The sequence below is a fragment of the Macrobrachium rosenbergii genome, chromosome 16, assembly GCF_040412425.1.
Source record: "Macrobrachium rosenbergii isolate ZJJX-2024 chromosome 16, ASM4041242v1, whole genome shotgun sequence".
NCBI classification, from domain to species: domain Eukaryota; kingdom Metazoa; phylum Arthropoda; class Malacostraca; order Decapoda; family Palaemonidae; genus Macrobrachium; species Macrobrachium rosenbergii.
In genome coordinates, this window is record NC_089756.1 from 33,728,762 (window position 1) to 33,752,121 (window position 23,360).

General features: G+C 37.6%; 1 long non-coding RNA gene across 1 annotated transcript in view; it reads right to left on the minus strand.

Moving 5' to 3' along the window:
- LOC136847021 (uncharacterized) overlaps positions 1-21,534 on the minus strand; it is a 94,558-nt gene extending 73,024 nt beyond the window's left edge. The window contains exons 1-2 of the long non-coding RNA XR_010855582.1: positions 21,165-21,534; positions 16,840-16,917 (exon numbers count right to left, since the gene is read on the minus strand). This is a non-coding gene — a long non-coding RNA (uncharacterized lncRNA). The remainder of the gene's footprint in view (positions 1-16,839; positions 16,918-21,164) is intronic.
- Between the last annotated feature and the right edge of the window lie 1,826 nt (positions 21,535-23,360).

Here is a 23,360-nt window from a genome sequence, read left to right on the forward strand (position 1 = left end):
ATTCCAGATTACATCCTCCATTTCCCTTTACATCGTCCATTCCTTAATCATTCCAGATTACATCCTCTACTTCCCTTTACATTGCCCATTCCTTAATCATTCCAGATTACATCCTCTACTTCCCTTTACATCGTCCATTCCTTAATCATTCCAGATTACATCCTCTACTTTCCTTTACATTGCCCATTCCTTAATCATTCCAGATTACATCCTCTACTTTCCTTTACATTGCCCATTCCTTAATCATTCCAGATTACATCCTCTACTTCCCTTTACATCGTCCATTCCTTAATCATTCCAGATTACATCCTCTACTTTCCTTTACACCGTCCATTCCTTAATCATTCCAGTTTACATCCTCTACTTCCCTTTACACCATCCATTCCTTAATCATTCCAGATTACATCCTCTACTTTCCTTTACATCGTCCATTCCTTAATCATTCCAGATTACATCCTCTACTTCCCTTTATACCATCCATTCCTTAATCATTCCAGATTACATCCTCCATTCCCTTTACACCGTCCATTCCTCTCCTTCTCTGGAACCTCAACAAGGACCTCATTAAGCATCTCTCTTAACCTGACTTTTTGAAATGAGCCTCTCGAAAGTCCTTTTGTCTCTTTTTTTTATTTTACGTTTTTTCTTTGAAAGTGATTAGGATCAGTGGGATCGGTGAGTGGTTTTAAGGGCCTCTCAGGATATGTGTATGCTTAGAATGCTTTGTATACAATACGTCATATGCGTATGTATGTGTACAAGTATGTATGTATGCATACATGTATGTATATATATAAATATATATATATATATATATATATATATATATATATATATATATATATATATATATATATATATCAATACGAAAAAAAAATCTGTTTTTTTTATATGTAAATGAGGTTCTCTATCGTCTATCTGTCCTATAAAACCTCTCTCTCTCTCTCTCTCTCTCTCTCTCTCTCTCTCTCTCTCTCTCTCTCTCTCTCTCTCTCTCTCTCTCTCAGAGAAACATAGCCAAGCATGAAACACCAATCCTAGTAACGATAAATAACGAATACATTACGAAATCTTCAAAAGAATATCATAAACAATGCACACGACATTGTCTGGTAATTTTTTTACAACTTACAAAGAAATACATGCATAAGCCTGCTACAGTCCCGACTTTATTATTATTATTATTATTATTATTATTATTATTATTATTATTATTATTATTATTATTATTATTATTATTATTATTCAGAAGATGAACCCTATTCACATGGAACAAGCACACCAAAGGAGCCATGGACTTGAAATTCAAGCTTCAAAAAAATATGCTGGTTTCAGCCTCTCACCCCAGACCCCACACCGCGGCAGTAACTGATCATGATACAGAGCCGGTGATTTTCCATCGCCCTCGGGGAGGCGCGAACTCATGACATCTGAGTGGCAGACCAGGACACTACCCACAATACCAGCGACCAGTCTAACATTCCAGTCGACTTAACCTTTTCACCGTGAGATGTGATGCAAATGAACACATTGGAGTTTCACAGAAATATGAATATATTTGAGACTTTTAAGGATTTTCCCCCTTAAAACGATGAGAAAGATTATCGTTTAAAGAATTTGCCGTCGTTCTGAAGACTACCAAAGGGTACAATTTCCAAAATGTAGAGGTTCTTGACGTGCCTGAATCTCGAGTTCACAATCTTCTACGGACAGCTAAGAGTTCGGTGGAAGAATGGGGGTAATTTAAAGAGCTGGGAAGAGAGAGAGAGAGAGAGAGAGAGAGAGAGAGAGAGAGAGAGAGAGAGAGAGAGAGATGAATTATACACGGACAATCATATAAATACAAAGAACAGAGCCACCTACACGTTTGACAGATCTATGTACTCCAAATGGCACGTGTAAAAACCTTTTATACAAGCATACAAAAGTATATAGAACTGTGTGTGTGTGCGTGTGTGTGTGTGTGTGTACATGTTTGCATGAGTGTGTGTACATATTCGCACGAGTTTGTGTGTTTCCCGTGTTATGACTAACCAACAGCTATGGCTGACTAAATGCATTTTGTTAAAAGTGACACGTTTCAATAAAGGTAACAAACTCCCACCCACCGCCGCCTATTTTCCCACCCCCCCAAAACGCCAATCAACTCCCCCCCACCCCCCAAACCACTTGGGCCTTGTTAACATATCACAATAAATGAACAGAATAAATTTACATGACGAAATGCATAGACTGAAAACGAGGGATGTCATACTTCACACAAATCCCCAAAAACGTCAATTTTACACTGGGAGTTCCAGGCAGGATATTTTATTGTTAGAATTCATTCCACCTTTCTCTTATTTCTGATTTCTCTTATTTTTCTCTTTTCCTTCTCCTTCATTTCGTCCCCGTGGGAGGGTAGTGGCGTCGGAGCACCTCACGCTGCAACCCATTTCATTCCTTTTACTGTACCTCCGTTCATATTCTCTCTCTTCCATCGTAATTTCCACCCTCTTCTAACAATTGTTTCGTAGCGCAACACTGCAAGGTTTCCCTCCTGTTGCGCATTTTAAACTTCATTTACCTCTCAATTTTCCTTTCAGCGCCGAATGACCTCAGAGGTTCCAGCGTTTGGCATTTTGGCCTAAATGTTATATTCCATCCCATTCCATTCCATGCCTGTATTTAATTTTTTTTATCTATTTATTTTATTTTTATTATTATTTTTTTCATGCACGATTATACCTACAGCGGAATGTTCACCACAATCAAAATTCAAATTATTCATTTTTATCATTTTTCTTTCCCATTATTTCTCCCTACATTTCATTCACCTGTCAATTTTCAAAGCTTTCGTCCTAAATGTATTGAGAAATATTCATTAAACTGAAATGTTTGGTCGCATTATATATTAATGAAATGACCGTAATCAGTCAACCGCTTTTCAATTATCGCCTTTGTTGAAAAAATTAATAATAATTTGATCCGCTATAATATTCAAATTGAACCCGTTTCGGATGATAATGACGCCATGTCTATTACCCGGATGTTGCAATATCTACTCGCTGGGTCATACACGAAAGAGCAAATGAAGTCTAATAATATATATATATATATATATATATATATATATATATATATATATATATATATATATATATATATATATATATATATATATATATATATATATATATATATATATATATATATATATATATATATATATATATATATATATATACACTAAGAATAAGTTAATGCATAAAACCAAAAAATGGCTTTCTTAATTACCGTTAATTCAAAGAATAAGTTCAAGAAAAAAATCAAAGATCAGAAAGGCGAAGAATACGAATCTACAAAGAATTTCGTACAGCATCAGATGAGACCAGCTCCTATTCTTCAACTCATTCTTTAATATACGTGAACTGAGAAAGCGCCCAGCTGATGACCTTCAGATATTCTTTGCATTTCCGCGTCTTAATTAAAGTTAAGTTAAAGTTAAGAATTAAAGAATTTCTTAGTCACAGCTGAGCCGTCATCAATTTAACATAGATTAAAGAATAGAAGCAAAGAATACAGATACAAAGAAAATGAAAGAATAGAAGCAAAGAATAACGGTACGAGGAATTTCTTACGGTCATCGGCTGAGCAATCCCTTAATTAACGGCAGGTTAAAGAATGTCAAGAACAAATGACTGCACAGAGCAATGATCAGAGAGGTAAAGAATACGGTTGTTACAAAGGGAAGAGAACAAAGAGAGAGAGAGAGAGAGAGAGAGAGAGAGAGAGAGAGAGAAGAGACGTTAGACAATGACGTTACGAAAGGCGGAGCTCAGCAGGAGATAACGATGGCAAGAAATGAATTAATGAGTGACAATGGAAGCGTATGAAAGAGGAGATGCGGGAAAAGAGGAGATGGAGGAAAAATGGGAAAAAGTGGACAAAGAAACAGGAGCAAGTAAGGGAGGTGGGGAAGACAAGACAATAGGTTAATTAAAGAAATGGTAAGGAGAGTCAGTATCCACTATTTATTGTTTTTTTGTATATATATATATATATATATATATATATATATATATATATATATATATATATATATATATATATATATATATATATATATATATACGTCTGTTAACCTTGCAGGCAGAGTTGCGATGACGAGGTTAGCGCGACAGACGCACTGAGGGAGAGCCAGACACGCGGAAACACACGCAGAATAGAATAGAATATAGAATTTAGGCCAAATGCCAAGCACTGGGACCTATGAGGTCATTCAGCGCTGAAACGGAAACTGACAGTAGAAAGGTCTGAAAGGCGTAACGGGAGGAAAACCTCAAAGCAGTTGCACTATGTATCAGTTGTTAGGGTAGAGGAAAGTAAGATGGAAGAAAGAATATGAACGGAGGTATAGTAAAAGGAATGGAAGGGGTTGCAGCTAGGGGCCGAAGGGACGCCGCGAACGGAGGAGGAATGAAAGGGGTTGCAGCTAGGGGCCGAAGGGACGCCGCGAACGGAGGAGGAATGAAAGGGGTTGCAGCTAGCGGCCGAAGGGACGCCGCAAAGAATCTTAAGTGATGCCTACAGTGCACCGTATGGGGGGCACTGACGGCGCTAGCCCCCTACGGGCGAAACACACGGGACAAATAGAAGGAAGAACGGAAGAAAAACAAGTAAATACTGCGCCGAAGTTTCTTCGACGCAATCGAGTTTTATGTACAGCCCTTACAGCGTATAATCAAGGCCATCGAAAATAGATCTGTCTTTCGGTGGTCTCGGTGTAATGCTGCATCGAGCCGCGGCCTACATCGTTGCCAGATGCACGATTATCGCTACATCGTTGCCAGACGCACGATTAAATAAAAACTACTGAGGAGACTAGAGGGCTGCAATTTGGTATGTTTGATGGTTGGAGGGTGGATGATCAACATACCAATTTGCAGCCCTCTATCCTCAGTAGTTTTTAAGATCTGACGCCGGACAAAAAAAGTGCGGACGGACAGACGAAGCCGGCACAATAGTTTTCTGTTACAGAAAACTAAAACGATAGTCCCCGACTCCGTTGATTGAGGAATAGGAAGAGAAAGACCCAATAAAAGAAAAAGAAAAGAAAGTCATAATATTGTCAACCGGAAATTAGGTTTTTCACCTCGAAATTCCGTCTGATTTTGGCAAAAGAGAAAACGAAAGTTTTTTAGGGAATAACAATGGACCCACCCAACCACCTTTTTTTTTTTATACGCTCTCCTCATCTCTCTCTCTTATGCAAAAGATATTATGATACATAAATCTAAAGGATAAATGGAAATACGGTAGCCAGGAAGCGAAGGCCAAATTCAGAGGTCGGCCGAGGTGACCTTCACTATTGTGCTTCGAAATGCAGAAGAAGAAACGGAAAGGAATTATGATTCAATAAAGGGTAGATTATTTTAATCATATACCGTGCAATGCTCTGACAAATATGATCGCGTTTCGATAGGATTTTTGTTGTTTTTGTTTAAGATATCAAATAAAATAAATTTTATATTATCACTGCATAAGACTTATGGCATTAGCGGATCCAGAAAAATTTCATGGGGGCCACCAATTTTCATGCAATATGTATATGTATATATACCGTATATGTATATGTATATGTATATATATATATATATATTTTTTTTTCATTATTTTTCCATGGGGGGCCCACGTGTCCAGGTACCCCCGCCCCCCCCGGATCCGCTAGTGACTTTTGGGTGTTTTATGTGCGAGATTGCGCTGTGTGTGAAAATTACCTTCGTCTCTAAGAAAGGAATCTGACCACCAAAGGAAACACGTGACATGATATGAAAGAATTACATATAAACAATAATATTATTAATATCATCACTTTCTTAGCAGCAAAGGTCGGCGCCCCCTTTTTCCACTTCGACTTTTCCTCGTCTGAAAAGCTTTCCTTCAATTGAATTTTCTTAAATTTCCATTTTTAGTTTTCTGTAAAAGAAAACTATTGTGCCGGCTTTGTCCGTCCATCCGCACTTTAACTGTCCGCCCTCACATCTTGGGAACTACTGAGGCTAGAGGGCTGCAAATTGATATGGTGATCATCCACCCTCCAATCATCAAATGTACCAAATTGCAGCCCTCTAGCCTCAGTAGTTTTTATTTTATTTAAGGTTAAAGTTAGCCATAATCGTGCTTCGGGCACGATTTAATATAGGCCACCACAGGGCCGTGGCTAAAGTTTCATGGGCCGCGGTTCATACAGCATTATACTGAGACCAACGAAAGATAGATCTGTTTTCGGTGGCCTTGATTATACGCTGTAGCGGCTGTACAGAAAACTCGATTGCGCCGAAGAAACTTCGTCGCATTATTTACTTGTTTCTTTATTAAATAAATTATGTAAACAAAATTCATTATCATTAAGACATATTCTCATCCATGGCATATTTTCGTAATAACACGGCATCTCACACAAACACACACACACACACACACAAACACACACACACTACGGCGTAATGTTTACGCATTCCATAAAATCATCAAAATACATAATATTAATAATTTCCTCCATAATACACTTCACATCCACGTGGCCACGTGGCCTCTAGCTTTCTAAGCAGCGTCGCCGTTCCCAGAACACACGTGCTATCTCACCGAGCTCTCTTCATTAACGACGATTTCCAGTCATAGGCTTTTTCCAGCGCAGAGAAGTTTTATGTAATGCGAGTCTCATATGCTATATTCTCTGGTCAAATTTACTTTCACTTTCCTCCATTTACAAATAAAAGCGTGTAAGTGTGTGTGTATATATGTATATATATGTGTATATATATATATATGTATGTATATATGTATATAGATGTGTGTGTGTATATATATATATATATATATATATATATATATGTATGTATATATATATATATACATATATATATACTTATATTTAGGCAATCAATTAACAAGTAATAATCTGTCAACCACTTCACAAGCAATGCTCAAGCAACCACTTTGTATACATTACTTAGGCAACCATTTAACAGGTAATAATTAAGCAACCACTTCACAAGCAATGCTTAGATAACCACTTAGCAAGCAATGCTTTGGCAACCATTCAGCAAGTAATAATTAGGCAATCATTTGACAAGCAATGCTTAGGCATCCACTTAGCAAGCAACCTTTGGCAACCACCCAGCAAGTAATAATTAGGCAACCATTTCACAAGCAATGCCTAGGCATCGACTTAGCAAGCAATCCTTTGGCAACCACCCAGCAAGTAATAATTAGGCAACCACTTCACAAGCAATGCTCAAGCAAGCATTTCCCGTGTAACACTTAGAAGGCAACCATTTAACAAGCAATAATCACGTACCCACTTCACGAGCAATGCTTAGGCAACCACTTCGCAGGCAATACTTATGGGCTGTCAGGATGAAGATTCCGTCTCGGTATAATACTGTGTGAGCCGCGGCCCATGAAACTTTAACCACTGCCCGGTGGTGGCCTGTCCTATAACGGTGCCAGAAACACGATTAAGGCTAACTTTAACCTTAAATAAAATAAAAACTACTGAGGCTAGAGGGCTGCAATTTGGTATGTTTCATGATTGGGGGTGGATGATCAACATACCAATTTGCAGCCCTCTAGCCTCAGTAGTTTTTAAGATCTGAGGGCGGACAGAAAAAGTGCGGACGGACAGACAAAGCCGGCACAATAGTTTTCTTTGACAGAAAACTAAAATGGAGACAAAATTATTTTCAGAATTTTTAATCAAATTTCTGCAATTCCTCTTCTACGAAGAATGTCAATTCCGGGTCTTCAACGACGAATGTAACCTGATCTCAATTACTTCGAGATCCCAAGGCCAGAAGAATGATGCTTTCAATGCAAGCAAGCAAGCATCAGATGAAGAATAGAAAACCTTCGGCTCTCTCTGCCTTAAAGCAATGCAATAAGCAATGAAATATAAGCAGAAGAAATTGCATTGCAGTCTAAAGGCGCTTTGTATAACACAATATATTCAAATTCTATTATCATTCCTGCAAAGGGGGACATATTGTAATCACATTCGTACACCCACTTCACAAATATTAATAAATCATACACGCCCACAGTTAGCCGCCGCACGTGCTGAATTCAAGGGCGTTCTCGCCGTGACGCCAGTTCATTCTCACAATCAATCAATCATGCTAGAAGCGTAGTGTTTTTGCAGTAATACGGTCCAGCATCTAGTGCATATATATATATATATATATATATATATATATATATATATATATATATATATATATATATATATATATATATATATATATGTGTGTGTGTGTGTGTGTGTGTGTATATATATATATATATATATATATATATATATATATATATATATATATATATATATATATATATACATGTGTGTGTGTGTATCTCTGGGGCAGCTGGGCAGCTGACAGGGAATCGAAAAAAAGTAAAACGAAGATTTCCTGTAGTATTCTGACACTCAACATTTAAACCATAAAAGGTTGAGGAGATTAGTTTTCTCTCTCTCTCTCTCTCTCTCTCTCTCTCTCTCTCTCTCTCTCTCTCTCTCTCTCTCTCTCTCTCTCTCCGAGCAGATTATAAAAAGCTCGGCAATTACTCACACAGAACATTCCCCTTTTCCCCTTCCAAAGAGATATGAGTGTATAAGCGCGTATCAGCGGTGATCGCCTACGCAAATACGCCTACGGAATAAGTTCTTGTTAGTAATATATATATATATATATATATATATATATATATATATATATATATATATATATATATATATATATATATATTACTAACAAATTTATTTATAATGCCCTTCTGCCGCTTAAATGAAGCAAGGTTGCAGAGTAAAAAAAAAAAAAAAAATCAGGAAGAGAATTCCAAAGCTTGGAAGAAGAAGGAAAGAAGCAGTATCTGTGCCACGTACTCCTAAGGGCGCATCCTGACAACAGTGAAACATGTCATCAACACACGTCAGCAACTTATCGCACACACGTCACATACAGGTTGAATACAAGCCGACCACTTACCGGTAGTTTAACCGGTGCTTTACTAAGGTTTGTTCTCCAATTGCATTCAACCTGTTTGTGATATGTATGCGACAAGTTGCCGAACTGTATATGACATGTTGTAAATTGAATATAGAATTTAGGCCAAAGACCAAGATCTGGGACCTATGAGGTCATTCAGCGCTGAAACGGAAATTGGAAGTAAGAAGGTTTGAAAGGTGTAACAGGAGGAAAACCTCGCAGTCGCACTATGAATCAACTATTAGGAGAGGGTGGGAAGGAAGATGCAAGAGAATATGAACGGAGGTACAGTAAAATGAATAAAAGGGGTTGCCACTAGGGGCCGAAGGGTTGCTGCAAAGAACCTTAAACATTGCAGTGAATCTGTCACGGCAGAAACACATCGCATTTCACGATATTCCCTCGCAACTGCTTGCAATGGACTGAATGCTGTCGAAGTAAGTGTCAGGTCTAATGGCGAGAGTTGCTGTCGGTTCGTCTTTTGGAAAAGGCCTTTGAGGAGAAAATGACCTTGAAATTTCCTTTTCCTCACTCGGCTGTGCCCCGGTGGATCCCTTGGGAAATTTTCCGCCCGTCGCCTCTGGGTTTCAACCATCGATATCTCGTTTTCCATTTCCATAAAGGTCCGACTGCTTATCTCTCTCTCTCTCTCTCTCTCTCTCTCTCTCTCTCTCTCTGCTAACTGTATCGTCGTCCTTAGATAAAATTCCTCCAATTAATAATTTAGAAATCTCTCTCTCTCTCTCTCTCTCTGCTAACTAGTATCGTCGTCCTCAGATAAAATTCCTCCATTTAATAATTCTCTCTCTCTCTCTCTCTCTCTCTCTCTCTCTCTCTCTCTCTCTCTCTCACTGTTAATTGTATCGTCGTCCTCAGATAAAATTCCTCCAAGAAATAATTTTGAATACCTCTCTCTCTCTCTCTCTCTCTCTCTCTCTCTCTCTCTCTCTCTCTCTCTCTCTCTCTCTCCGTATCGTTTGATATGAAGGTGGTAGCGTTTTCAGATTCGTCAAATGCAAGAGAGGAGTTATATTTTAAGAGGTAAGTTATGTTGCATTACCATTTTTTAGGAGTTTATCAGAGAGAGAGAGAGAGAGAGAGAGAGAGAGAGAGAGAGAGAGAGAGAGAGAGAGAGCGAATTTCATCTAGAATGCCTGATGTGGGAATTCGTCGCCTGAAAGTAATCTGTCTGGCTCTCACAATCATTTCGTAACTTTTTTTGACTCATTCTACCCTTACGTTATTTGCACTGTTTCTCAAGGTTTTGTTACCACACTAATTTCAATTCCAGAGAGAATATCATTGCCATTAATTGCCTAAAATATGAAGGTCTGAAAATATCCCACTAAACAGAAGTCATTTAATAATTCTCTCCCACTTAAATTCAAGTATGGATTAACCTACAACCTGCAAGAGGTATAAGATTCATCAGATACAATCCACCTTCGCTCCGTAGTGGGGCAGTGCCGTCAGTGCACCTCACGTGGTGCACTGTAGGCATTACTAAAGGTAGTTTGAAAGCGTCCTTTCGGCCCTTAGCTGCACCCAAGTTTTAGCCATTTACTTCCGTTCCCGTTTCACTTATTCCATTTTGCTGTTCAACCACTCCAACTCCCTTCTTCACATTCTTTTTGAAGATGAATGTCCAAGTGCTTGGCTTTATAGCCTATAGCCTAATTTATATCAATCAATCAATTATTATCCATCTTTAGAATGAGAGGGTTAAATCAATCAATCATCCATCTTTGTAATGTTAAGTATACCTCAGTTTAACCAGACCACTGAGCTGATTAACAGCTCTCCTAGAGAGGGCTGGCCCGAAGGATTAGACTTATTTTACGTGGCTAAGAACCTGTTGGTTACCTGGCAACGGGACCTACAGGTTATTGTGGAATCCGAACCACATTTTACCGAGAAATGAATTTCTATCACCAGAAATAAATTCCTCTAATTCTTCACTGGTCGGTCGGAGATTCGAACTCGGGCCCTGCAGAGTGCTAGCCAAGAACGGTACCGACCAGTCCAACGAGGAACTGAGAAGGTTAAAAAAGGAATAAAACAAACACGTTTCGAGATGGATGTATTGAAGGCATAGAGTGAAAAAAAAAATCAAACAAAACAAAAATAAGACTGATCAAATGGAAAGCAAAAGCTCAAATAAAGGGAAAAATACTATCGGAAGATAGAGGGGGAACGACAAAACAAAAAAAAAAAAGAAGAAAGGAAGTGCGAAGTTCAAGACAATTAAAGAAAAAATGATTAACAAAGGAGAGGAAATGGAAAGACGGAGTAACATAAAGGATTCCTTTTTTTTTTTTTTTTTTCATCACCTGAGTTATTTTGGTTTCAGAGGAAAGTCGCCATGGAAAATGAAATAAGAAAACGAGGAAACAAATATATATACAAGAATATATGATAAAAGGAGGATTCGCAGTGAAAGAGGGGAAGAAAAAGACAAAGATAATAAAAAAAAAGTGAAAAATGCGCCTAAGTTTCTTCGGCGCAATCGAGTTTTCTGTACAGCCGCTACAGCGTAGAATCAAGGCCACCGAAAATAGATCTATCTTTCGGTGGTCTCGGTATAGTGCTGTATGAGCCGCGGCTCATGAAACTATAACCACGGGCCGTTTGACCTATATCGGCCAGATTATGGCTAACTTTAACCTTAAATAAAATAAAAACTACTGAGGCTACAAGGCTGCATTTTTGGTATGTTTGATGTTTGGAGGGTGGATGATCAACATATCAATTTACAGCCCTCTAACCTCGGTAGTTCTTAAGATCTGAGGGGGGCAGAAAAAGTGTGGACACGAAAAGTGCGGACGGACATAGTTTTCTTTTATAGAAAACTGAAAAACACAAAAAACGAAATCAGAAACACCAATTACTTCCCACCCATCCAGCGACTCGGGTTTATCGAGTAACCAGAAATCTTCCAGGCCTGGAATTCCCACCTGGAATTTCCATCTAGAATCCATACCCGAAATTCCCACCTGTAATCTCCATCAGCAATCCCCATCTGGAATTTCCACCTGAAATCCTCATCCGGAATTTCCTCCTGGATTCCAAACCTGGATTCCCACCTGCAATCCTTCCCCATCAGCAATCTCTGCCTGGAATTTCCACCTGGAATCCTCATCAGGAATTCCCACCAGGAATCCTCACCTGAAATCCGCACCTGGAATTCCCACTGGAATTCACACCTGGAGTTCCCCCCTGGAATTTCCACCGAGAATCCCCACCAGCAATTCCACACAAAATCCCCACTTGAATTTCCACTGGGATTCACACCTTGAATCCTCACCAGGAATTCCCATCTAGAACGCCAACCAGGAATTCCACACCTGAAATCCGCACCTGGAATTTCCACCAGGGAGTCCCTACCTGGAATTCTCACCTGGGACACCACCTGGAATTCCCAATTGCAGATCCCACCGGGAATTACCACCTGAAATCGGAACCTGGAATCCCCAGCTGTATTTCGCACCTGGTATCCCCGTCTGGAATGCCCACCAGGAATTTCCCACCTGGAACCTGGAAGTGTGAAGAATTCGAGAAGTCAAGAGGGTAACGTGGCTATTACTACTGCATTATATATATATATATATATATATATATATATATATATATATATATATATATAATATATCTGAAATTTTTCAACATAACGCAAAGCCAAGATGCTTCTGTTCTGCTTGAAGGCAGAAGGCATCTTCCGCAAGACTGGAGCATCAAATTTCCTGTCAAGGATGCTGACATCAATATTGCATCTTTCTGCCTTTATAATTTTCTTCATCATTTACTGAAAATCCTTTCCTGCACTTTTGAATGCCCCATTATTCTACTCGTGTTATTAACTCAGGGAGAATGGCACGCTCTGCTATGCCGGGAAATTTTCATAAGTGCCCCAAAAATGGCAGAAAGCGGAATAATAATGGCACCTGCAAAGACTGGCAACGACAACAGGTTTATTACGCTTTTTTTGCACCTGGTCTCGGGCGAGAGAGAGAGAGAGAGAGAGAGAGAGAGAGAGAGAGAGAGAGAGAGAGAGAGAGAGAGAGAAATGGGGTATCCAGGTGAATTTGTCATCTTTCACTTCTCTTCAGTATTGACTGATTCGTCAATGTTTGGTCGAATGATCCGGCACTAGAACTGTCAGGTGGTTCAGTACCACAATGTGAAAAGAGGAATGACTTCTAAAAATAAATAAACATTAAAAAAAATAAATTATTATTTTAAAAGAATAGATTAATTCTGCTTCAACTAAGTATCACGAAGCAATCCTATATCTTGAATGCATTTACTATTATTATTATTTATTATTATTTATTATTATTATTATTATTATTATTATTATTATTATTATTATTATTATTATTATTCAGAAGATGAACCCTACTCATATGTCACAAGCCCACCAAAGGGGCCACTAACTTGAAATTCAAGCTTCCAAAGAATATTTAGGCGTTCATTCAGGAAGAAGTAAGAGGAAGTAAAGGGAACCACAGAAAGAAGAAATCCCACTTATTAGAAAAGAAAAAATAAATTAATAAGTCAATAAATAGATAAAAATGTATTAAAATGCAAGGAGAGAATAGAATCAGTAGAAATGCATTGCATCTTCGCTTGAACTTCTGAAATTCCAACTGCAAGACATCTCCAGTAGGGAGGCTGATTGTTCCACAGTCCAACGGTGTGAGGAATAAAGGACCTCTGGAACTGAGAAGTCCGACAGCGAGGCACATTTCCACCATATTGGTGCTGCTGTTCAGCGAATCTGATTTCTCTCTCTAAGTCTTTTTACCCTTAGTAGGATAAGGGAACTCCAAAGGGTCTACACCCTTAAGTTCTAGAAAACCCCTTTTAGAACAGAACAGAAGAATGAAATTTAGGCCAAAGGCCAAGCACTGGGACCTATGAGGTCATTCAGCGCTGAAATGGAAATTGACAGTAAAAAGGTTTGGAAGGTTCTAGAAAACCACTATGAATTATTAAGGGTGGAAAGTATGGTGGAAGAAAGAGAATATGAACGGAGGTACAGTAAAAGGAATGAAGGGAGTTGCAGCTAGGGGCCGAAGGGACGCTGCAAAGAACCTCAAGTAATGCTTACAGTGCACCGCGCGAGGTGCACTGATGGCACTAACCCCCTACGGGGGAAAGCCCCCTTTTGGAATGAGGTTCCTAAACCCACGGCCCTCTTCAACTTGGCTGCGCCCCACTACTGTCGAATAACCATCAGGTACATAATTCACTGATTAGGTCAACAGAGATATTACAATTGATTTTTCAAGCAATTCACTGAAAGTGGATTTCAGCCATAGTTAGGTACATTTCAAGTACTTTATTTACCAGCTCCGTTGTACATAGTGTTTATTATTATTATTATTATTATTATTATTATTATTATTATTATTATTATTATTATTATTATTATTAATGCATTCAACATATTTTCACCTATACCACTCTTCGAACAATCTGAAGGCATTTGGAGCAAGATTTATAGATATATTCACTATGTTCGCTACCTGACTAATAAATACTCCAACCGCTTCAATTATTCTTATACACAGCTTCAAAACACCACTTAAACACAACGAAAGCTAAATAAACCAGCAAGACCAAAGCATAAAACGTAAGAGCAACGCCAGAGTACCGAAATGCGTCCAATTCGTGCGGGCCAAGTTTGCAACATCGCTTTGAGGAACGAACTCAAAATCAAATCTGAACGCTCAAGCATTTCAAATATTCCACAGCGGCGAATTCATCCCCAATTCATGACGCGCCCGACCTTCGCTCGGCTCCACGGCGCAAAAGCTCCTTTGGGAGAGGTCCTTTGAGACGAGAGACAATGGACAGTACGCCAGCTTTTGCCGAACAGAACGTTTTGTTATGCGCTGGGAGATTCGCGTTGGTCAGCGTTATATATATATATATATATATATATATATATATATATATATATATATATATATATATATATATATATATATAAACGTTACCTGCTTCCAGTTGCAAAATGCAAAAATGCAATGGAATGGAATATTTTTTCTTAGCGTGGAGAAGCTAGTGCGGATTCTTTTCTCCTTTTGGTAATTTCTCTCTCTCTCTCTCTCTCTCTCTCTCTCTCTCTCTCTCTCTCTCTCTCTCTCTCTCTCTCTCGTTGGAGAACTGCAAACTCCGCGCTAAATTAATTCAGTTATCACGGGTTTGTTTTCACCTAATGGCACATCTCTCTCTCTCTCTCTCTCTCTCTCTCTCTCTCTCTCTCTCTCTCTCTCTCTCGTTAAAGAACTATAAACTCCACGCTAGATTAATTCAGTTATCACAGGTTTGTTTTCCCTAATGGCACATCTCTCTCTCTCTCTCTCTCTCTCTCTCTCTCTCTCTCTCTCTCTCTCTCTCTCTCAGAACTAAAAGAATTTTAGCCAAACTGAAGAAAATTTCAATCTAAAATTTCCATTTCTCTCTCTCTCTCTCTCTCTTTCTCAGAACAAAGGGAACTTTAGCCAAAATAAGACAATATCTATCTAAAACTTTCATCTCTCTCTCTCTCTCTCTCTCTCTCTCTCTCTCTCTCTCTCTCTCTCTCTCTCTCTCTCTCTCTCGTTAGAGAACTGTAAACTCCACTTTCAATTAATTCGGACATCTTGGCACAAGCACAAACTTCAAAAGGAAAACTTGAGACGCAGACGGAAAGACAACGAGATTGGGAAAACAAAATGACGAAGCTTCAGGTTCTAAAAAAAAAAAAAAAAAAAGGGAAAACGCGCAGCAAGTTGCAGAACACTTGCTGGCGTTTTTACCTCAGCACTTTAACCAGAAATGATACATGAAGTCTCCCGAAGCGTTAATACAACTGCCGGCGCGATAATTCCACCTGTTTAATATATCCAACGGAAGATTTCAACATACACACACACACACACACACACACACACACACACACACACATATATATATATATATATATATATATATATATATATATATATATATATATATATATATATTATATAAATATTAATATATATATATTATATATTTATATTATATAAATAAATAAATATATATTTATATAAAATTATATATACATATATAAATATATATCTATATGTGTATATTTATGTAAATTATACATATAATATGTATATATATATATAGAGAGAGAGAGAGAGAGAGAGAGAGAGAGAGAGAGAGAGAGAGAGAGAGAGAGAGAGAGAATATAAAAATATATCGCAAAAGAACATTTCGTTTCCGCCTGGATACTGTCATACGAAAATGACCTTTCCTTTATTTTAAAAACTGCCTCCCGTCCCACGCATATTTTAATACGAAGATAAAACATAAAATAAAATTTACCCGCCATTCCACTCAGTTAATTGAAGCGAGAGTCGTCACGTTGGCACCACTATGATTCTTACTTAGAAAACAATTTGATTTTTCCTGAACAACATATATATATATATATATATATATATATATATATATATATATATATATATATATATATACTATAATATATATATATAGACTAGTCAAGAACAAGGTCTATCCTACCCCCTGAACCATTTGAGACTAGTCCAGAACATAGGTCTATCCCCTCCTCCTGCCAGCATTATAGGTCTATCCCCTCCCCCTGCCAGCATTATAGGTCTATCCCCTCCCCTGCCAGCATTATAGGTCTATCCCCTCCCCTGCCAGCATTATAGGTCTATCCCCTCCCCCTGCCAGCATTATAGGTCTATCCCCTCCCCCTGCCAGCGTTATCATCATCGGCCTAAACAACATAAAAGATGGAAAATGTTTCTCTAACCTTCAGAGCCGCGATAATAGGAATGAGGTGTAGACCAACGCTCTCCAGAAACTCGAGTATGTCGTCTGTCATGGCTGCCTGTAAAAAAAAATAACGAGATATGATGAAAAAAGGGCGGGATATTATTTTATTTATGCAGCGAGAATGTCATGGTATTGTTTCCCTAGAGAGTGAGCTACGTCATCTAACGGGTGTGTGTGTGTGAGAGAGAGAGAGAGAGAGAGAGAGAGAGAGAGAGAGAGAGAGAGAGTTACATCACCTTGCAGGTGAAATAATCACGAAGTATATGAAAACGAATATAAAAGAGAGAGAGAGAGAGAGAGAGAAAGTTACATCACCTTGCAGGTGAAATAATCACCAAATAAATGAAAACTATATTATTGTGAGAGAGAGAGAGAGAGAGAGAGAGAGAGAGAGAGAGAGAGAGAGAGAGAGAGAGAGATCAGAGTTACATCAGCTAACAGGTGACGTAATCATCAGATACATGAAAATTACTGTGTTACGGACACACACACACACACACAGAGTGAGAGAGAGAGAGAATTAACTAACAACCTCATCTAATGTTAAAATGGGCCACACTTAGACTCAAGAAGCCAACGGAATTAGCCTAATTCATTCAGATGAAAATGAACACGAACATTTCGGTATGCCCCTTAGGTTAAAATGACAAAAGGCTTCAATCAAGCCTTCGGCATCTTTTCATTTATGCACACATGTCATCTCATTTGGGCTCCGTTCAGACAAACATAAGACCGATACGTCAGTATGACATTATAACCACTGGACGTCTTCCACTAGATAAATGCTCTATATCTGATTGGTTCTTAAGTAGAATTGAGGCTATTTGTGGTTTTAAGAATAGAAATAACCTCAGGTTTTTATATTGTGATTTAAATTGTAAAGATCTTCGAGTCAAGAATATATGTATCGATGCTCATAAGATTACGAAAACCTTTGGGAATTTTTGGGAAGAATTTAATTCATTATAGTTGTAATTTATATTTTTCAGAACCAAGTCATGCTAATTTCATTGTAAGGAACTATTGTAAATATTGTATGTAGATTATAAAATAAAAGAAAAAGGTAAATGCTCCCGTGGTAACTAGACTAATTCTCCGGCAGTCGAAACAGTTAAAGTGGTTACCGGGTCAGGTACGACACTGCCTCCCAAAATTAGATTGCGCTCTCTCTCTCTCTCTCTCTCTCTCTCTCTCTCTCTCTCTCTCTCTCTCTCTCTCTCTCTCTCAATGATACAGATATTTCATGTTCTATAACAAAAGCGTTTATCTGGAAGACATTCAAATGAGACGCCTCCTATTTCGAAGAGTCTAACTGATGCGCAGCAAATAGTTTAGGAACACCGTAAAACAAATAAGTTCAATTACATACAAAATAATGAGAAATTAAGACACTTTTCTTCAGATAACTGCATATTAATCATACTAAGTTACTGTAAACACGTCTTGATTATTAAAACATTGAAAATCATGGTGCATAATATTAAAACACCTTATTCACTCTTAATGTATAGACAGATGGAATAAATGGAATAGGAATCTATCACCCTTTTCGAGGTCAGGCCTGAACTAACCAAAAACGAAAGGAAATGAACCTTTAAGGAAGCGACACATCATTCTGCCTCGGCTTGTTATCTACGCTTCACCTACTCCGAGGTGCTAGTACTAAAAATGGCGGGAGCTCCTTGGGACGCCGTGTTTAGTACTAGCCCCTCGGGATCAAAGTATTATATACACCCATTTCTATATTGTGTGGTCGACAAATTATATTAATAAACGATATGTAGTACTAAACACGACGTCCCAAGGAGCTTCCGCCATGTTTAGTACTAGCATCTCGGAGTACGTGACGGATAGATAGCACCGTTCATTCTTGGTATTACTGCCATCCATCTACGGAAACATATATCATCCCCTAATCAGTGAAATTCACTCATTGCTAACCAACCGAAAGAACAATCGAGTGTTGTGGTTTCCATAATAAAGAATGGGGCTTCGTTCTCTATCCACAACTCGAGATTGTTGCTATGGCCTCCATAATATGGAAAAGGACTTCGTTCACTATCCATAGCTTCATATTATCTTTCCGTTTATTATTATCATTATTATTATTACTCGAATCGAACATGCCGCTGGCATTTCCTTTCCTTTTAACCCAGTTTCATCGTTACTTTCACCCAATTTTGAATATCAATCATCGTTTCAATGTTCCTCGGTGTGTGGGGAGTTGGAGGTGGGGAAGGGAGGGTTTCTTTGTCCCTCCACACAAAACTGTTACGATGGTGTCCATGAAGCTGACATTCAGTTCCTTAACGACCATCGTTCACGCCAGGTGTCTATCGTAAACGAGTCCATCGATAGTACCACTGCGCCTTTTCAGAATATACGTTTTGTACAACTTCAAGAAGGGGGAAGGGTGTCTATTACCAACAATTATATATCATCAAAATCTCAAAAAAAAACAGGAGTTATTTAAAAAGGTATAAAAGTTACACACCAAGCCAACGCCTTCCCGGAGCCCTAAACACACCCTGGAAGAACGGTCAAGTATCAGCAAGGTAAAAGAAACCGAATTTCTTCCTATTATTACCGGAAGAAATGCATGAAATCAGCCGAAGCCGGACACCGACGTAGGAGAGAATGAGAGAGAGAGAGGAATTGAAGTAGAGAATAACAACTCAAGACTTCATCTCCATACCTGACTGGGCTAAGAAGATTTCAACGCTTCTGCAACGGGATGCAACATCAACACCCGGCCAGTTAGAATTCAGTACACCAGTTACACCAGTCTACCTGCTTAACTGTAACCCACCTTCGGTTATAAATACCTGTGAACCTTGTACCACAATTCATTCACTATTTGTAACTCGAGGTGGTTGACCGCCAGACGAAATAAAACCATTACAAAATATTATGTGAATCTTGTACCACAATTCATTAACTTTTTTTAACCAAGTGGATCACCGTCAGAGGAAATAAAACCATTACAATATATCTTTTTTTATGATCCTAGGAAACGTCATATACCAGCTACACACTATGTAAAAGTTATAAGACGCATAGAGAAGACTTGATAGCCTACAATTTAAATGCCGTAGAAATAGCTATTATATTCAACAATACTGTTTCGTACATAAGATCACCTCTCTTATTATTATTATCTAAGGACACCACCTGATTGTTAATATCAAGAAACACTGGCCAGAAAAATATTAACATTGAAATACATAATTTGTAAAAGGTACATAAAATATTTATCAACCCGAATGGTATGATAAAATTGTTTTTAGTAAAGTTAAGTCGACTTTGATAAAATTCTGTAATACTATTAAACATGTAAATATTGGTCTAAATTAAAAAAAAAAGTTTTAACTGCCATGTGCTCAATTTATTGCTTGGTTAACAGACGGCAAATTAAAATTTTCCCCATCCTGCCTGCTATACTTTAACTGCTCCATTTATAGAGAATACATGATGTTTCCTTTCATTTAGTGATTTCATTGAGCTAATGTTAACTCTATTAAAATTTAATAATTATCAGTTACAGGAAAATCCACTCGCGCTTGGATGTAACAGAACCGGTTACAGTGACAAATATACGTGACGGAAAAATGGATTTCAATTGAACAAGAAACGTTGGGCAGACCTGCTTGTTTTTAACATAAACACCCTGAGTATTGAATTTGTGAAACTAAACATAAAGTCGCTTTCGGCCTCAAAAAATATATGCAAATATAAATGTCAGAAACAGAAAATAACGCTATCTTTTACTCAACAGGGTAATGTAGGTTTAAAGGTGGCCCACACTATATAACAAACCAAGTTACATGGCTTAAATTACTACAAAGGGCAAGGATAAGGTTTCTATAACGTGTTAAGACACTTTCGTATTACGTATAGTTATGATATCCATCACACGTCAGTAAAACCATAGAAATGTGTATGCATTTTTGCGTGATGCCTTTCTAACCTCAGGCTCATACCACCTTTAGGCCTATGTGACCCAGTCGCGATTTAAAACTACTAGGCTACAAATTTTTAATAAACCCCATAAAAATCGAATGATTACCATAACAAAAAGGTACAAAAAATGTATCATTACACATTTATAAATCAAATGGGCACTTAAACAGTTTGACCTAACACTCACAAAGCGTCATCCAAATTAATAACGTTTAATTAAGTTCCTCTGCCACTTGCAAAGCGCTAATTGGAAAGAGGCATCGCAATACTGACAAACAAGTACAATCATCATATCAAGCCCCCTAAAGAATTTATATTTAACACAAAAATAATAAGACTTACGTCAACCTCTTCAGAAAATCGAGCCTCTCCTTTTCGGGTTACCTCTTATTTCTCCTTTCTACAGAGGGCTACATTAAGAGTAATACGTCCTTAAGCTTCAAATGTTTCCCCTTGAAGCACTGAGCCATAAATGTCTCCAAAATCTGCTTAGATGGCCGATCACACAAAGCACGAATCTAATAACACACTGAATTAAAATCCGCACGGGCCCGGTACCCAAATCTCCCCCACCATTACCAACGATCTACCTCTTGGGGGTTGAGACACGCGTTGCCATCGTCTAATAAACTAATTCATTTACGTTTTCAAGACTCAAAAACATGCCCAACAGCATCTCACTTGTCTGTGGGCTCAGAAGACGTCACTATACGGTAAATGAATTCGTAGTGAGATGAAACACGATACAGTCTAGAACAAAAAACAAAAACATTGTATTTGAAACGACTCAACGTTGGTGGCAAAACTCCCATCGAAATGTCTTTCGATACTTATATGCGTGGGGAACTCGCTAACAAGGTATTTCGTATACCAATTATATTCTTCATAGTTTTATTCAGTAAAACATCCTGCCATCGTAATGCAAATATCTCCCGAGATGTTTTATAAAATGTATTTCATATAACAGTTAATTTCTTTATAGTTTTATTCAGTAATCACCCCGCCATCCTAATGCAAATATTCGCCGATATATATATAGCCATATATATATGCAAATATTATATATATATATATATATATATAAAATATATTATAAAAATCATTATTAATGGTTACTAATAACAGCATTATGGCGATTTAATTAATTTCAACTCAAATAATTGATAATTACTGAATATACTAGGAGCCTTTAAACTAGTTATTCACTAAAGGGAAGACATCTGTAGAAATTTGCAAGTGAAGTTGTATTAGGGTAAAGTATTCTGTACACTTGTCCCAGATGTGTGTATATATATATATATATATATATATATATATATATATATATATATAATATATATATATATGCGTATGTATATATATATATATATATATATATGTATATAATAGAACATGGGATTGCCACTGAAGACAAATAAGACATTCATCACTGCCACATGGATACTGTAACTGCTAAATCATGAGTAAAACCAACTGGTAGAATATTTGCACAACATTAGCCGCCAAAAATTAGTGCGTGCTACTCGCTTTGCAAAGAGTTAGCTCCTGCATTCTTTCCTGACCTAATTAGCATCTGCAACTTAGACGACCTCATATCTCACTCTCTCTCTCTTTATATAAAGGTTTTCAGTTTAATAAGCGCGGTAGGCAATAAGGCTGAGCGAGGTATTATATTTCGACATTACAACTTTACAGCCCCTTGTACATTCACGCAATTGTTCGTATTTCTGCAACTCTCTCTCTCTCTCTCTCTCTCTCTCTCTCTCTCTCTCTTTAAGCTTCTGAGACATGAAAAGTTGTATGAAAAACGAAAAAAAAGTAACTTTCTCATCTTGAAATAGCATCGATTATTTTTTTATTTACACGCACTTAATAATAATAATAATAATAATAATAATAATAATAATAATAATAATAATAATAATAATAATCTAAATTCTTATTTACTTACGTTGACCGCGTGAACTTGTTCACATTAACTAATTAGTAAATCTTGCGTATTTATTTTTCGTCTTCGAAAGCTTGAATTTTAAGACAATGGCACCCTTGTGGCCTCGTTCCGTACGAACAGGGATCATTTTCTGAATAATAATAATAATAATAATAATAATAATAATAATAATAATAATAATAATATACTGAACGTTTTTTACTTATTGAAGGTGTACGTGCTTTTTCAGATTAACTAAATTTTGCATATTTATTGTACGGCTTCGGAAGCGTGAATTTCAAGTCAATGGCCTTGTTCCGCACGAATGGGATTCATCTCCTGAATAATAATAATAATAATAATAATAATAATAATAATAATAATAATAATAATACACAGGCAGATGATATCGACGACATCTGTCGGCTAAAAAGTCAAAATACAGTGGGTGTATATGTTGTCCATTCTCCTTGGGCTGCGTGTTAGAGCTTCCGTCCGATCTGCGAGGAACGCCGCGGCCAGTCGTTAAAAACCGGTCTCTCGGTACGTTTGAATTTCGTCGGGTGCTGTTGTTATTTACCGGTCTTCTGTTGCGTTTAAATTTCGTC